The sequence below is a fragment of the Bubalus kerabau genome, chromosome 12 (assembly GCF_029407905.1).
Source record: "Bubalus kerabau isolate K-KA32 ecotype Philippines breed swamp buffalo chromosome 12, PCC_UOA_SB_1v2, whole genome shotgun sequence".
Lineage (NCBI taxonomy): Eukaryota > Metazoa > Chordata > Mammalia > Artiodactyla > Bovidae > Bubalus > Bubalus kerabau.
Window position 1 is genome coordinate 55,171,175 of NC_073635.1, and position 15,401 is coordinate 55,186,575.

General features: G+C 39.9%; 1 long non-coding RNA gene across 1 annotated transcript in view; it reads left to right on the plus strand.

The window, feature by feature from the left end:
* The first annotated feature begins 11,354 nt into the window (after nucleotides 1–11,354).
* Nucleotides 11,355–15,401, plus strand: part of LOC129624151 (uncharacterized) — a 102,123-nt gene continuing 98,076 nt past the window's right edge. The window contains exons 1-2 of the long non-coding RNA XR_008700783.1: nucleotides 11,355–11,375; nucleotides 11,935–12,033. This is a non-coding gene — a long non-coding RNA (uncharacterized LOC129624151). The remainder of the gene's footprint in view (nucleotides 11,376–11,934; nucleotides 12,034–15,401) is intronic.

Sequence of the window (15,401 nt, forward strand, 5' to 3'; positions counted from 1 at the left end):
TTGAGCCTCCTATTTTGTTTCCATCATTTATTCTCCTCCCCTGTATAACCTTTTTATTATTGATTAAAATATCTTGAACCCTTGATTATTGATTAAGGTACCTTTTAACAATAGCCTGGGATAAAGAAAACAAAATATTTGATTTAGTTGCCTGTATTGGAAATTAATTAGGATTTATTTATAAGAAATGTGAGCTCATGTTAGAATTTTTTATTGTGTATTAATTTCCTATAAACTTGTACTTTGTAATAGTTTTTAAATGACATTAAGCTATGATACAGAATAAGTTAAAATTACTAGATCATCTATCATACATCAGTTTATTAAATTTTTATTTTTGTTTTTGTGATCTTAATGCTTGGTTTATGCATGTAGATATTGACCCTTCATCAAAACTTCACTTTTTGTTTTGATTTTTACCCCCACACATCTGTAAGATTCAAGTGTGTTGTTACTTAATCCTCTTTAATTGGTAGTCTTAAATCTCATCATCTAATGAGGAGACTCAGAATATTCTTTTAGGAAACAGCATTCTCTCCTGAATTTATCAAATCCTACACACTTCCCTTCATTTCCTGTGAGCTTGGACAGCATAGCTGCTGCTATGTTTTGGAGACACTTACCCGCCTTTGCACTCTGCCTTAAATAAATTGAAAATCAAAATCCTTGTTAGGGTACCTATGAACAGTTTTTGAATGAATGTGAATTGGAGGTTGGAAGCTAATACAAAAAAAATATATTACATTATTTCTGTTATATTTGAAATAGCTCATTATGACCAGAAAAAATCCATCTTTATGTTTTCATGAAAAAAAAAAAAAAAAGCCTGAATTAAAAGTAAAAGTACATTCTCTATACAGTGTGTCCAGGATACATTTTAAGAATTTAAAACACAAATTCTATTATACTTGGTTAAAATGAAAATCTCTTTTTAATAGAAAAAAAATACTAATGCTTGCCTTTTGAGTCTATAAGCTATATCCCATGCCTTTGAAGATCATAAATGTTAACCTAAGACAATAATCACTAATAATTCAAGCAAAACCTCTAATGACAGGAAAAGTGGAGTTTCAAGGGTCTAGTTGGAGAAGAATTCAGGGTTTCTTAATTTACCACAGTTTTTTTCCAACTGGTCTATCCACATAAAGCACAAAGGTAATGATAGTGCATCTGGTAACTGTATTTAACTAGAGTGACATATATCTTGAGTTTGCTCATAACAGACCTGGTTATTACTATTTCCTGAGCTTAAATCGTGCCTCCTTTCTCATAAGTGTCCTAATTTGGAGGAGAATTTGTATGATCACCCTGTATATAACTCTCCACTGTATTGAAAAGTGACTGCCTAAATCGACTGCCTTGAGAGAGGGAACTGTAGTATTAGGGCAGGAGTCAATTACTGTTGTCACAGCCTTGCCTAGACAACTGTTAGGCCTGTAGAAGATACAGTACATATATTTTTTTTCCTTTTTTTGTTTTTTTTTTAAATAGAAGTATTGAAATGATTCCACTTATGGTAAATAGTAAATAGTGAGCTTTTATATGTTTAAACTGCTGTTAAATTGTTTTTTTGTTAATTCTTCAAATAGTCATGAAATATGTGTATTATTTTTTAAAACTTCATTCTTGATAAAGTTCAACTGTTAGATGATAATGTGCCATTTATTATTGAATGTCCTTTCCCATATATAGAACATGTTAATATGTGTTTTACTTGTTAATAAAGTTCAGTAAATGTGGAACTGTGAACCTGTCATGCATCCTTTTGAAAATCAGTTTGATTGACAATATATTAGCAACACCTTGGCCCCACAAAATGTTCATATGCTTGAACTTAACGTTATGTGGAAAACAACTGGCATAGAATTAGGTTGGAGAGTGAGTAATTTGTATGTTGGGAGTTAGGTTGCAGTTTAATTTTAATAAATGCAAATAACTTATGTTTATTTCTACTTTGCAAAAGATTAGTGGTCACCATAGATCAGACTGCTTATGGGTATATTCTCATTAGGGAAAGAAAGGAATGGAAAGTGAAGTCTCTCAGTTGTGTCTGACTCTTTGTGACCCCATAGACTGCAACCTACCAGGCTCCTCTGTCCGTGGGATTTTTCAGGCAAGAGTATTGGAGTGGGTTGCCATTACCTTCTTCAGGGGATCTTTCTGACCCAGGGATTGAACCCAGGTCTCCCTCATTGCAGGCAGACGCTTTACCCTCTAAGCCACCAGGGGCATATGACCTAAAATGCAACCTACCCTGTAGTTAGTTAGAAAAAAAGAAAAAACTCATTCCCTACTTCATAAAAAAGGAAAATGTTTATTTAGAGCTCCGTATATTTTCTTGTTTTCATTTTTCTTGATGTTTTTAACTTAGCTTTCAGTTTTTGATTTTGAGAGGTTGAGCTATACGCTTTTAAAAACCCCACTTGGTTTTCATGGAAACCAATGAAAAATCCAGCAGCTATATAAGGAAGTTGTTTATTTGCTAAGTCATATCCGACTCTTTCGACCCCATGGATTGTAACTCTCAGGGCTCCTCTGTCTGTGAGATTTTCCAGGCAAGAAGAGTGGGTTGCCATTTCCTTCTCCAGGGGATCTTCCTGACCCAGGAATCTAATGCGTCTCCTGCATTGGCAGGTGGATTCTTCACCACTGAGCCACCAGTGAAGCCCCAAATAAGGAAGAGATAGTTATCGCCTCTTTAACAGCTGAGATTATAGCACACCCAAATCCCATACTGGTTCACAAAACCTTTTATAGATATAATTTTATTTGCTTGTTTTTGGCTGTGCTGGGTCTTTGTTCCTGTGTGGGCCACTCTCTGGTTGTGGTACGCAGGCTTCTCATTTCCATGGCTTCTCTTGTTGAGTTAGGGGCTCTAGGGCACATGGGCTTGAGTAGTTGCACCTCCCGAGTGCTAGAGCACAGGCTCAATAGTCATGGTGCACGGGTTTAGCTGCTCTGCGACATGTGAGATCTTCCTGGATGAGGGATTGAACCCGTGCCTCCTGCATTGGTAGGTGGATTTTTTTTTTTTTTTTTCTAACCACTGAGCCACGAGGGAACCTTGGAGGCAGTTTTCCTCTCAAGCTTCTAAAACAAACCCATTTAAAAAATTACATTCCTACTTCTTTCATGTTTAAATCAGTGTTTTACCTTTAGTGACACTGGTTATCCTTCCTTAAAGCTGTGTCATCTTGTAGCTTTACCAGAGCATCATGGGATCCACAAGTAAGACCAAAGTTTGTTCAAAGCTCAGAAGAAACCTGGAGGGCAGCCTCTGCTCTCAGAATGTGAAAGCAACAAATTACCCTGTTGGAAAGTATGAACCCTTCTGTGGAGGTATAAGAACTGTACTTGTGCTGGAATCCCTAGTGTAGAAATATGTTGTTTCTTTTCCATCAAACTTAGCTTCTCAGCCGTCTAAATTCCTGCATAGTAATTTGGTTTTACTAACTGTGGCATTTGGGCTCTAAAATTTTAATTCCCATTTTATTCATTCAGAGAGAAGACCTGAAGACCATTAATTGCTAGCAAGCATTGACCACTCATCCTAATACAGGTGATGATAGAGGACGTAAAATATCACTTCTTAAATCTAGGCTTTTAAAATGATGATTACTATGGAAAGCATCAGTTCATCTAATTAATGAACTCCCCCCCTCCAAAAAAAAAACCTGGATAAAATCGAACAAAAGTTTAATAATATGTAAGCATGGGAGAGACCCAGAAAAATTGAGAAACTTGCCAAAATGGCAGAAACCCTCACCTTAAATCTTCGGCTGAGAGTTACAAACTTTTAAGAGACAACTGAGGCATAAATTTCCCTGATTCTACGAGATGTCCAGGGATGAATTCCTGATGGGATGATGCTTGGAAACTTCTTCAGAGCTGTGATTGTCATTCAGTATGTGTGTTAGTCACTCCGTTGTGTCCAACTCTTTGTGACCCCATAGACTGCAGCCTGCCAGGCCCCTCTGTCCATGGGATTCTCCAGGCCAGAATACTGGAGTGGTTGCTATGCCCTTCTCCAGGGGAATCACCCCAACCCAGGGATTGAACCTGGGTCTCCTGCATTACAGGCAGATTCTTTATCATCTGAGCCACCAGGGAAGTCCGTTATTCAGTACAGTGCATTATAATCAACACAGAATTTGGGGGAAGTTAACACCCCAGCCTCAATTTCCAGAGGTTTCAATGCAATACATCTGCTCCATGACTGCACATCTTTCCATAGTTTGAAGTGGTGGGAGTTCGATCTAGCAGTACTGCTGATTCCTCTCATCATGTGTTCCTCTCTGTATCTAGCTCCTTGTATACTAAGGATAGAAAGTTACAAGTGTCAGGATCAACACATCAGTCAGACTTTTCCAGGGCAAGGAAAAGTTACATAAAACAGATCTTACAGCATTAATGATCTAGAGTTTTTGTTTTTTGACCTCTCTCACTGAGAGCCTTCTGATTTTCCTGCCTTTAAACATACTACATGGCTGTCTCTGCAAGGCTGTGTCTCCAGGGTCATGTGGGAGCCTTGGGACAGAATAGAACTGTTTGTGCTGAGAAGACAGTTTCTTTCTCCATCTTCTGGAACACGAGCAGAATTGGACTGATCATCCAGTTGATTTTTTTTTTTTTCTTCAAAAAAAGAAAATTTTTTCTCACTTGTATCTTCCCTTCTCTATCCTCAAAGAGCCTGTGGCTGATTAAGGGAGGTGGCTTTGTGTAACAGAAAGACAGGGTTTTGGAGCCAGGCTAAACCTGGACTCAACTATCAGCCCTCATGCCAGCTCAGGCAGTTTCTTTAACCAATGCCTCAGTTTCCTCACCTGTTTGTTGGGAAGCACAGTGTGTATGTACCTGAGGATTATGTGAGGTTTATGCAAAAGAGGTAGACATTATATTGTGTGTTTGCTGACCAGGCTGCCAATTAGTGTTAGCTGATGTCTCCAGGACTTGAAGCAGGGCCCTACCTGGTGTGGGCATTTGATCTGCCAGACCCTCTGACAAGAGTGATTACAGCAGGATCATGTGGACCCAGTACTGGCTCCTTCTGTCTTCTCTGAAGCAAGTGGGAATTCAAGCAAACGTTGCTTAGATGATCATCGATTTTAAGGGGCATAATCACACACAGAGTGGAAGGGAGGTACCTGTGTGCCAAGAAGTGAGGTGCTCCAGCTGGTAGTGGCAGAGGAAGCACGCACGTGTCTCTCTGAGTGAAGCTTGGAGGCCTGCAGGCCAGGCCCTCAGAATTTCACGACGAGATGCTGTTCCTTGATCGTTGATGACACGGCTTTCGCTCAGGGAGCCAGTGCGCGGCAGTCATGGTTGGGAAGTGATCAGAAAGTAGGTTGGTGGGCAGCTTGATTCTGACTCTAGGATAGGTTATTTCACCAGCTTCCTCTTACAAATGATAGGTTCTTCGTCTTGGATTTATTTATATTTTTAATGTCTATGACTGGGACTTCCCTGGTGGTCCAGTGGTTAAGACTCCATGCTCCGAAGGCAGGGGTTCGAGATTCAATGGCTGGTCAGGGAACTAGATCCCACATACTGCAACTGAGACCTGGGGCAGCCAAATAACTCATAAATAAATAAATAAAAATGAAAAGCAGAAGCTGTCTAGTGGGAGTTAGGACTTTCACCAACAGTGATAACAAGGCCACCCTTCCTCAGGGTGAGTGGACACCATGTGAGGAGCTGGAATGCTCTTCCCTCCTCAGCAGTAATGAGGAGGTCCCCTTCTTGAGCATCAGAGCAGTCCAAGTGGGGGATCTGGGTTTCTATTCTGTCTTCAATACCAAGGCCACAACTCCTTTTCCTGGCTAGAGAAAGCCAGCGAAAATAGAAGGTATTCATCAAGATCCAGAGTCTCTTAGTTTAGCGTGAAAGGTGCAGGTTTCATTCAAAAATCTCTTGTCATATAACAAGGATTTCAGCTGTGGAGTTACTAAAATCTAAACCAGGAAAAAAAATGTCAAGAAATGTTCATGTGACTGTTCAAATAAGTACTTAAATCCTATAAGTCATTTAGATAGGAGGAAAACCCTACCAGTTATAGTCATTGGTTATTTATTTCAGTGTGTTTCAAGAATGCTAATAGAAGCAGGTAAAGCTTTATGATTATTAAGCCTTGAACTTGATGCTGTGTGAAATATAGAGCCCTGGTGATGGGAGCTTGGAAAGCGAATGAAAGGGACGTGTTACCCAGAGAGCCATAAAGTAGTGACCTTAAATCGTGAGACTAAAGAGTCCAGGTATACAATGGGGCCTGCAAATGCTGAAATTTTTCCAGAAATATCTGGAAAATAAAGCTAGCAAGATTCTTGGAGGTAGGAATAGTTTTTAGCTTTTATTGGAGAAGGAAGCAGATTATATAGTAATAGTTGCTCATGTCCGTAAAAATTTTAAATGCTTTAAAAAACCTTAAACATTTCTGTCTCTAGTATATATTGTTGCTAATGATGCCACAGATTTGGGGGTGACTTTTGAAAATCTTTAAAGATGGAAACAATGACATTCTTCAGTAAAGAAAAAAATACCACTAATTCCTTAAATAATTCATGGTACATCACTCCTCTCCCCCAGGTCCAGCACTCTTTAGCATTCATGCATCAGTAAAAAGGTGCATGAGAAATGGATAACATGTTTAGTTGTATAACTGAGTTTGTCTCCCTTTGATTTCCTGAGAAGGAAAACGGCAATTAGATGTGTTTACTTAAGGGGAAGGAGTAACTGAATGCTCATTGAAGGGCTGGAAGAGTATTTGAAAGAGCAGTGGGTTGACGTACATACACTCCTATGTACAAAATAGGGCTTCCCTAGTGGCTCAGACAGTAAAAAATCTACCTGCAACGCAGGAGACTGGGGTTCGATCCCTGGGTTGGGAAGATCCCCTGGAGAAGGGCTCAACCCACTTCAGTATTCTTGCCTGGAGAATCCCATGAACAGAGGAGCCTGGCGGGCTACAGCACATAAGGTTGCAGAGTCAGACACGATCACAGCAACTTAGCATGCATTAATGTATGAAATAGATAACTAATGAGAACCTACTGTATCTCACAGGAAACTCTACTCAGTGCTCTGTGGTGACCTAAAAGGGAGGAAATCCAAAAAAGGGTGGATATATGTACGCATAGAGCAGATTCACTTTGCTGTACAGCAGAAACTGACACAACATTGTAAAGCAACTAGACTCCAATAAAAATTAAAATAGTAAAAGCTGAGATCTGAATTTAAAAGAAGAGCACCAGTTTATGTAAGCTTTCAGTTCTGCAGATGCTCCTGCCCACCCAGAATGCTCTATAAAACCTTCACTCTTGTTCTAGTGAGGAGCCTTCCTGAATTTACCACATAAACTTTTTTTTTAACCACATAAACTTTTAATGAGTGACCTATTTGCAAAACTCTCTTCCGGATTAGCAAATACAAGCTGATAGAAACTTTACCTTGTAACTTTTCTCCTGTATTTCTCCCATCTGAACTTTACCAAGGTAGGAATCTTTGTCTCACATACCCCCCCACCCCCGTACAATGGCATTAAACTTTTTTTTTTTTTTTGGTGTTAAACTCTTAAGCAAAAACCAAACCCAAACCCAAACCAAACACACAACCCCTCCCTCCAAAAATAACTCCCCAGCATTCACAGCAGCCATCTACAGCATTTTTGTACTGTGATTTTTCTGAATGAAATTAATTAGGCACATTGGCTTTAAAATACATTATCTGCTTTAACCTAAATAGGCATTTTAGATAAAACAAAAACTTTCTATTCACTACTAGAGCTTACCTAATTGTTGAAGGAAGGACAAAGTAATACATGATGATACTTAGAAGCAAAAGGAATAAAGACCTAAATATTGATTTAAAGTAAGCAACTAGAACCGTTAATGCTATTATCCATTTTTAAAAGGCAATTTTACAAATGGAGGAAATGTTTATTACTTGTCCATACAAAGCAAGGCCACTTAACTCTGCATGTTATTTCCTTCTCATTGTTTGCCTTTCCTCAGGAATTTATGTACAAGATGTAAACTAAATTCAAATCTGGATGAATGAAGACCAAAATATGAAAAAATGATTATTCAATTTTGTTGAATTAATAGAGCAGGCATTATGACAATCCCTAAATGTGCATATTTATGGGAAAGAGCAGTACAATAAAAACAAAGTACTTGGCAATTCTTTTTGTTGTTCTTTAGATGCTTTTCAAATATTGAAACCCCAGCAAACAATACAAGTATACTTGACTATGTCATTAAAAAGCTATAATGTTCTGAGAAAAGCAACTATTTCCCCATATACTCTTTAGAGAATAAGAATAAATACATTTTCAAAGAAGAAACTAATGTGCTCCTATATTAGAAACCTTCAATGCTCTTTTTAAAAATTCCAGCAAAATTTAAAATTACATATTTTTGGAAAAAAAATCAGAATCTCATTATCTTGATACACTTTCCATTTTGACACTTTCCACCCAGGTCTCGACGTCATATAGAGTGCCTACAAGTTTTCAGGCAAGTTGTGTTTTCTTTTTTTTCTTAACGATAGTTTACCCTAAATTTGAATTCTATACAGTTGTGATAATTATTATTTGTGATAGTTTTAATAATTTCATTTATAGGAATTGATCATGTGGAAAACATTCAAGTGAAGAAAAAAAGGGAGCCTTATAGGTGATAATAAAATGATGACTGTGATCACTGTCCGGCAGTGATAAAGCATGGCCTATAAACCTACAGAGTATGACCTCAGAGCTTTCTTCAACAGTAGCCAAAAGGATCAAGGTTCTGATTGTGGCTCTTTGGTCAGCTCCGGGGACCCTAATGGTCAAGCTGACTGTCACGGCAGCCTGAATAGTCTTACAGCAGTGCTTTCTGTGTTATGTCTTGAACAAAAAATTCACTTGACTGACAGAATGGGAGGAGAAGACTCATGAATAAGGGAGCCCCAGGGATGGCCCAACTATTCATTGGCATTGAGAGCAAAACAGAAGTGAAACACTCCCCCAAATTTGGCAGTGCCACAGGCAGAGAGGAGCGGACAAGTTGTAGACATTGTTCTTTCCCATCAAGCTCTCCCTTAAGGAAGCACGATTGTGTGGAGCTGACCCCAGTCACCCGGCTCTGGAATCCAAACTAGGAGAAAGTAACCTGATAGGAAAAGAGTGCAGACTGACTGGGCCAAACTGCACTGAAACCCTGGATGCAGGCAGCCTGGAGAGTCTGGTCCCATAGAGGCCACATTTCCAGCTCCCAGTGCAAACTGTAAATGTTCTTTGATAGAAAGAGCCAGGCTTGTGACTGACGCTCATGGAACCCTTGCAGTTCTGACCTACATCCATCGGATTGGCTGGACAAACTGGGACTTTGGGTCTTTGTTGGATATGGTTGTCCTATTGGAAATATACCTAAGAAATGTTCACAGCCCCGTCTTTAACAAAGAACCCGCACATTATGTCAAAATTAAACTGAAAATGAAAATAAATCAGGGTTTTCATGAATAGATTTGCTGCTTATCAATACACATTAATAAATGTTCCATTTCACTTATTTAGGATAAGTTAAAAGAAAATCTCATACATTTTACCATATGTATTTTACCATACTTATTGTGAAATGAAATAGCAAAAAATAATTTCAGGGATTCCCCCAGGTGGTCTAGTTGTTAAGATTCTGCAATTCCAATGCAAGGGGCACTAGATGATCCCTGGTTAAGGAAATAAGATCACACAATGAAAACAAAAACAAAACAAAAACAAACCATAAAAACAAAAACTTTATCAATTAAAAAATTCTTTAAAAAAAGCAGCTGCAGAATTTTCTTTGGTGTAATGAGGCAATAACCTAAAATATGAACCTATACTTTCCTTGGCTGCCTCATGAGTCATACTACATGTTCTCCACTCAGGCAACAGGGAAGGTAATACTACGGGTCTCGCTGGCAGATTTTTTACCATCTGAACCACAGGGAAGCCCCAAAAAGTGAAAGTGAAAGTTGCTCAGTCATGTCACACTCTGGGCTGTAGTCCATGGAATTCTCCAGGCCAGAATACTGGAGTGGGTAGCCATTCCCTTCTCCAGGAGATCTCCCCAACCCAGGGATCGAACCCAGGTCTCCTTCATTGCAGGTGGATTCTTTACCAGCTGAGCCACAAGGGAAGCCCACTAAGGGTCTCAGTGTCTGGTTATTAGAACAGCAATGCCAGGACTATCAAGTTAGGGCCTTGACTTATAACAAACAAACAGGCAATTTTTAGTTTCATGTTCTCAAATGCACATATGACATTCATGGCAGGGGCAGTAGTTGAAGATAAGAGTTTTCATTGAAAGAAAATTAGTGCCAAAAATCAGAATTCTGAAGAGCCCAACTATAATTACAATATGAGCTTCCCAGGTGGCACAGTGGTCAAGAATCCACCTGCCAATACAGGAGATGGAAGAGACACAGATTCAATCACTGGGTTGGGAAGATTCCCTGTTGGAGGAAATGGAATCCACTCCAGTATTCTTGCCTGGAGAATCCCATGGACAGAGGAACCTGGCGGGCTACTGCTTGTGTGGTCGCAGAGTTGGACTCAACGGAGCACACGCACACACGTGCCACAAATAAGAGGCACAGAAGAATACTGGACAGATCCAGGCAACTCCTCACCCTTGAGACTCGATACAGTTGTGGGAATAAAGAGTAGATAAGACAGCTGTGGTGAAGGGATGCACAAAGTTGTCATTTATTCCTTGGTGTTTTTTGCTTCAGCTTCTCTTCTGTTGAGATGTGCTGTTGCTTTGTAGTTTTGGTTGCAGCCTTAAGGATCTAGGTCAGCATGTTATTGTACATTTTTTTATATGCTGCATATATATTTATTTTACATTTATATATTTTGTCTATTAGCTGTTATCTAGAAGATAGAAACTTTTTTTTTCCAGAACCACCAGAAGTTATAAAGCTGCTTATATTCTAGCAGGGCAAGCTTGTGGAACTGTCAGAAGAAGTCAACTTCCTTCCTAAGTCACCATTTCCATTCCTCAGACAGAGAATGATAATCCTATAGGAAATAAGCCCTTTAATTACAATGTTTTGCCCAGGAACAGAGCATTTACTATGTGCTACGCAATCCAGTACTCTTGCCTGGCAAATCCCATGGGCGGAGGAGCCTGGTGGGCTGCAGTCCATGGGGTTGCTAGGAGTCGGACACAACTGAGCAACTTCCCTTTCACTTTTCCCTTTCATGCATTGGAGAAGGAAATGGCAACCCACTCCAGTGTTCTTGCCTGGAGAATCCCAGGGACGGGGGAGCCTGGTGGGCTGCCGTCTCTGGGGTTGCACAGAGTCAGACATGACTGAAGCTACTTAGCAGCTTAGCAGCATATTGTCTATTATTTGTAAGTATTTAGTCCTTTTGTTTCCTCTCTCCCTTCTACTCCCTTTAATGCCTGGGTTTTGGACCCACCATCTCTCATGGGCTCATTTCTTCCTCTGTGGCTACAATATTCAGGGGCAGGAAAAGGGAGAGTTTCCCCTGGCGTGCTTCATTCATTTGTAAAATGTTACTATTGGAGTAGAATTGCTTTACATCATTGTGTTCCTTTCTGCTTTACGACCAAGTGAACCAGCTGTAAATATACATATATCCCCTCTCTCTTGAGCCTCCCCACCCCACCCCATCGATCGAGGTCTTCACAGAGCACAGAGCTGAGTTCCCTGGGTTATCCAGCAGTTTCCCACTCACTATTTCACACATGGTCGCGTATATACGGCAATGCTGCTCTATCGATTCGTCCCACCCTCTCCTTCCTCCACCGTGTCCATTCTCTGTATCTTTATTCCTGCCTTGCAAATAGGTTCATCTGTACCATTTTTCTAGATTTCTTGGTGGCTTTTAACCACTCTGGCGGTGTCTCAGAGATGTCTCCTCACATTTCTTTGTTATTCCCAAACCAGTCACCGGCAAAGGCAAGCTCATCATCATAGCTGAGCTAACAAGACGGCAGAATTATCCACCTTCCCCTGCAGCACATGCTTCCCAAAATGCAGGTTAAGGTAAGTGTCTCCCAGAAGGAAGTGGAATAAGGAAAGAGGGCACTTGGCACACAAGCAGTATTACGGTTGAGATGATGTGAGAGACGTGAAAGAACAAAAAAATGTAAGATATTATAGGTTGAGCACGTTGAAGAATAAAATATGGGACATTTCTAACTACTAGCTTCTCAAGTTTCAAGGATAACTGTGAACAACATTGAAAGGATTACTCTTTTTGTAGAGTTGGACACGACTGAAGTGACTTAGCATGCATGCATGCATTAGAGAAGGAAAAGGTGACCCACTCCAGTGTTCTTGCCTGGAGAATCCCAGGGATGGGGGAGCCTGGTGGGCTGCCGTCTATGGGGTTGCACAGAGTCAGACATGACTGAAGTGACTTAGCAGCAGCAGCAGAGATGTTCTATGAAAAGCTGACATTTGAAATGTCCCTCATCTAATAACCGCTGTCCAGAATCCAGTGGAATGTGGGATTTATGGGGGGCTGTAGCAAGAAAGAAAGCTCTTGCAATTTCTGCTGCTTTACTGTTGTAATAGAAAGTTTCATGTCCTATATTAGACATGGAAACTGAAACAGCAGACTAAAATTTCTGTTCTTCTTTGTGACCTTGGAAAAATTAAACTTAGGAAGAAATTTCATAAGATCCTCAAGAGACTTATGTCTCTGAAATGGAGACTTTTCTCTTTAAATACTGTCAAATTATTTTTAAAATTTGAATTTAAATTTTAGCTTTTCCTTTTCCTGCAAATATTAACATGACCAAAAATATTGATGACAAAATTCATCCATTTGATATGTTCTAGAAAAGATTACCTTGGTCAAATAATTTGAGCAAATCATAAGCATTATACTATATATAGTAATTCTATAATTATTAATTGGTAATAGAAAGATGGTCATATTAAGTGTAATAGACTTTCTAAATATTTATATTGTCTGATATCTACATAAAATTAGAGAGCACTTTTATCTTAATAGGGTATAAAGATTTAATTTATGTAACATAGAAAAATATGTTTCTACTGAGAGCAATTTTATATTGTGACAAAAGACATTTTGGACACATTTCTTTTACTTTGTACTCAGAGCAGAACTTTTGGACTTGATAGTGTTGTTGTCAGTATTATGCATCCACAAAGTCTTTTGATGCTAGAGTATAGAATGGAAAAAACATTAAAATTTTTATGATAGAGTTTTATAAAAGAATGGTGGTGGCTGGGAATCAAGGATGGTGATAAAACTGAGCAAAGTGAGCAACTGGCCCATATGCTGTGTCCATTTAGAATTTAGAGAACATAAAAAGAAAGAAATCAAATTTCTTATCGTCTTTCAGTTCAGAGATTCTTTTTTTTTTCTGGCTCACTGTTTAGCATGTGGGATCTTAGTTTCTTAGCTCCTCCACCAGGGATGGAACCCATGCCTCCTGCAGTGGAAGTGTGGGGTCTTAACAAATGAAGCATCAGGGAAGTCCGTCTGTTCATAGATTCTTAGTTTTTCTTTTTCATCTGAAGAGGAGAGGTAGAGAAAGGAATTACAGACAGAGAAAAGTAAGGGCACTGGTAAGATGGTAAGAGTAAAAACAGTTCAGTGTTTCTGAGCAAAAAGTCAGAGCATGTGATGGAAGAAGAACATGGAGACTTAAGTTGCGACAGGTGAGGTGGGAGCCAGATGAGCTGCAAGAGGTCAAAATATGGGAGGAGAGAGGAGATTTCTGATGGATCAAATTTCCTAATAAGACAACAGGTAGTAAGAGTTAAGATTCCAGGTGGTGGGGTGTCCTGGGTGTGGATGTAAGAGACTTTGTGGAGGTTGAACAGGTATGTGCTCAATACCATTCATCTCATTCACTGAAGACTTTTCCAAATTCTAGTATACTTACTGATGGCAATAATTCTAAATGGTATGTGGATGAACATTTTGAATAGTTGTGTTACAGAAAAAATATCTTGTATAGCACAGATGGAACACTTCTGGATGTTATTACCAATAAGTAAACAATTGGAAATTAAGTGATTTAAAGGGATATATTAAGTGATAGACTGAGGGTAAATGATTAGAGCAAAAATCATGAAGATGCAATGTGAATGAAGGAGGTTGGGGAAACCTTGATTTAAGAGGTGAAGTGAGGTGTTGAACAGAGAGAACCCAGGAAGGTTGAAGGGCTGGAGGGTTGTTGTGAAGGTTTGGAATAGCCACTGCATGCATGGTGTATGGAGTTCTAGAACAATGGAAATATTATGGGTGGGGTGGGCCCAGCTGAGGCTGGAGGCATGTGACTTTTGTACTCCAGCCTATCTACATGGCTGTACAGCAGCCTCCCAGCCACCTGCAGCAAGGACAGTGAAGGCGGCATGGATCCCAGGCTGGGGTTTTGCTTGGGAGGCTTTGAGCATGGATTGGAAATGCAGGAGAGTTGAGACAGACTCTGATAAAGGCATCTCTGTAGTCGTCCATGTGGTACTATTCCATTTCTGAGTATACACCCTCTTGATGAGGGTGAAAAAGGAGAGTGAAAAAACTGACTTAAAACTCAACATTCAAAATGAAAATCATGGCATCTGATCCCATCGGTTCAGTTCAGTTCAGTTCAGTCGCTCAGTCATGTCTGACTCTTTGCGACCCCATGAATTGCAGCATGCCAGGCCTCCCTGTCCATCACCAACTCCCAGAGTCTACCCAAAGCCATGTCCATCAAGTCGGTGATGCCATCCAGTCATCTCATCCTCTTCCATCCCCTTCTCCTCCTGCCCCCAATCCTTCTCAGCATTAATGTCTTTTCCAATGAGTCAACTCTTCGCATGAGGTGGCCAAAGTACTGGAGTTTCAGCTTCAGCATCAGTCCTTCCAGTGAACACCCAGGACTGATCTCCTTTAGGATGGACAGATTGGATCTTCTTGCAGTCCAAGGGACTCTCAAGAGTCTTCTCCAACACCACATTTCAAAAGCATCAATTCTTCAGCACTAAGCTTTCTTTATAGTCCAACTCTTACATCCATACATGACTACTGGAAAAACCATAGCCTTGACTAGACGGACCTTTGTTGACAAAGTAATGTCTCTGCTTTTAAATATGCTATCTGCTGCTGCTGCTAAGTTGCTTCATTCGTGTCCGACTCTGTGCAACCCCATAGATAGCAGCCCAGCAGGCTCCCCCGTCCCTGGGATTCTCCAGGCAAGAACACTGGAGTGGGTTGCCATTTCCTTCTCCAATGCATCTAGGTTAGTCATAACTTTCCTTCCAAGGAGTAAGCGTCTTTTAATTTCATGGCTGCAATCACCATCTGCAGTGATTTTGGAGCCCTCCAAAATAAAGTCTGACACTGTTTCCACTGTTTCCCCATCTATTTTCTATGAAATGATAGGACCAGA